This window comes from Sinocyclocheilus anshuiensis, unplaced genomic scaffold, assembly GCF_001515605.1.
Source record: "Sinocyclocheilus anshuiensis isolate Anshui unplaced genomic scaffold, SAMN03320099.WGS_v1.1 scaffold1575, whole genome shotgun sequence".
Lineage (NCBI taxonomy): Eukaryota > Metazoa > Chordata > Actinopteri > Cypriniformes > Cyprinidae > Sinocyclocheilus > Sinocyclocheilus anshuiensis.
The window spans coordinates 171,580-173,845 of record NW_015548276.1 but is presented as its reverse complement, the minus strand read 5'-3'; the positions used below and the strand labels follow the sequence as shown (position 1 = coordinate 173,845).

The window sequence follows — 2,266 nt, the reverse complement described above, 5'->3', positions numbered from 1 at the left end:
ATAGGTAGATCTTGTCTTTCATAAAGGCCGGGGTCAGGGATCTTGGGCCTAAAAAGGTTGGTGACCACTGCACTAAAGAATATATCAAATCTTCAGCAGATAGTAAAATGTGTTCGAGTGTAGTCCGCGTGCTGAGAGACAGTGAGGAGTGATGATCACGTGACGCGGGCGTTCTGTACCGTAGCCTCGGCTTGTTTCTTTGAAAGAGGAAACGCGCCGCATTCACTCCTCACTGGCATCGTCTCTGAGGGGACAGAGCTCAGAAAATATTTTGTTTATTTTCGCTACAATTCACTAAGAAACCTAGGCAGCGGGTCGTTTTTCTTTTACTTCATCATTTCGCTATTTTACCACTATTTCGCCCAACAACCATTAGAAACGCCAACCTTGCTTCGAAGACTACACCTGTCCCAGCATCAACATCTGATCTGAGTGAGATTCCGCAAAGCTACTGGTAAGCCACGTTACTTTATGATGCTTTATACGTATTTTCTGCAATGATGTGAAAGTTGCATGTTTTATCTTAAATGCCACATTAGCGAATTTATATGTGAATGAACTACTGTGCATGTTATCAAGCTGTCCAGTATCAAAACGCACTTGATAGCAAATTAATGGCTAGTTTAAAATGCTTCCCCAAATTTTCCGTTTCCGAGCTTAATTTTGTCTTTCATTATTTAATTCGGACACTCGGTTGGTTGTTGTCGTTGCTGTTGCAGCTTCATTGTTCCAGGTGTGTGAAGAGTAGAATAGAGTAGCTTGCCATTAAAAATGAACCATGCTGCTTTTTTATTTTTTGTGGACAGAGTTGAGAGGAATTTTGAGAGACGCGCTCAGAAAATAACTTAACAAGCTTGCTGTTTTGAGCCTGCCTTTGTGATTCAGTCAAGTCCATCTTTGCTTTATTATAAGGGTTCAAACTGTGATGTTTTTCCAGTGTGTAAAAGGAATAGTATTGATTATTTTCTTAGCTCATGTTTTTCAAACCTGTCTTTCTTCCGTGGGCGACAAAATGAGATGCCCGAACTGCTTTTTTCCATATGAGTGATTCTATAATTGCAGGTACAGTTGGTGTCCGAAGTCATTATTTTTTTTCTGCTTTTTTCAAATGGTTATATTTTAAATTATTTTAATACTGTGTTACTAATGGTTATGAATTACAAGATGTTACAGTCCATAGCAATAAAATATTTTGTTTGCAAAAAGTGTCTTAAATAGCTGGAAATCATGATTTCTTGTTGTCCGAATTAGCATTTTTTTCCATCATGTATCATTGTGTAATCAAAATATTTTATGTGTTTGGCAAGCACTGAATTATTAAAATTAAATATGTTTTCAATAAGATACTGAAAAAAAAAAAATATGTTAGTGAAAAGTTTTGTTTTCTTAACTTTCTGCAATGCCAAATGTATCTCCAATTATAGAATCACCCATATAATAAAAGTGATTTGTATGCAAAAAGATATAAAAGCAGTTTTAAAAATACCATAGTATGTGATTTGACCTCAGTAATGGCAAGCATCATTTGTTATCACATTTCTGGTGACTTATGATGCAGTTTTGAATTGAACTGAAGCATGAATGAGTTTTGAGACCAATGAAAAAGAAGATTTTCAGCCAATAACCAACATTTTTTACTCTTTTTCTAACAAAGCAATGTGTGATGATGACAGAAGGCTTGGAATATAGTGGAATATAGACTACTTTTTGTGGTGCTTTTTTGGAGCTTGATAACCTCTCCCTTTTACTTTTGTTGTTTGAATAAGAGTAGCTTGCAGCCTTGCTTTGTGTTTAATGAAAGAAAAAAATTATTTGAGGTTTGGAATGTGAGATATTCAATATTTGGGTGAACTACTCCTCTAAAAAGGATTTTGTGGTGTAAACCAATTCATATTTGTTGCGTTTTCAGGCGTATTCAACATTATTTTATTGCTCCCTGTAGCTGTACTACTATAAGTCACTGCTGTTAACAGCCTTGATACCAGTTCACACAAATCCAATATAAAAGGATGTGAGTGAGCTTTTCTAACACTATCACTTCACTAGCTTTTCACTAACCGCCTTTTATATTTTATAGTGTGTAACTATAAGAAGTCTGAATCTTAGTTGAGCCTGTAGTGGGACGTATGAACGGTGTTTGTCCAATGCCCTGGTTCTTCCACCCTGTTATCACTCATGTTCCACCCTCCCTTCTGTCCCCTCAGCTTCTCTTATCTGCCTCCCCCATTCCTCTCCCTCGCTCTCTCTCACCTTCTCCATCTCTCTC

At 36.8% G+C, this 2,266-nt stretch overlaps 1 protein-coding gene across 1 annotated transcript in view; it reads left to right on the top strand.

Moving 5' to 3' along the window:
* The first annotated feature begins 156 nt into the window (after nt 1-156).
* Nucleotides 157-2,266, top strand: part of LOC107655773 (rap1 GTPase-activating protein 1-like) — an 89,390-nt gene continuing 87,280 nt past the window's right edge. The window contains exon 1 of the mRNA XM_016443352.1: nt 157-454. The gene's annotated coding sequence lies outside the window, so the exon portion shown is untranslated. The remainder of the gene's footprint in view (nt 455-2,266) is intronic.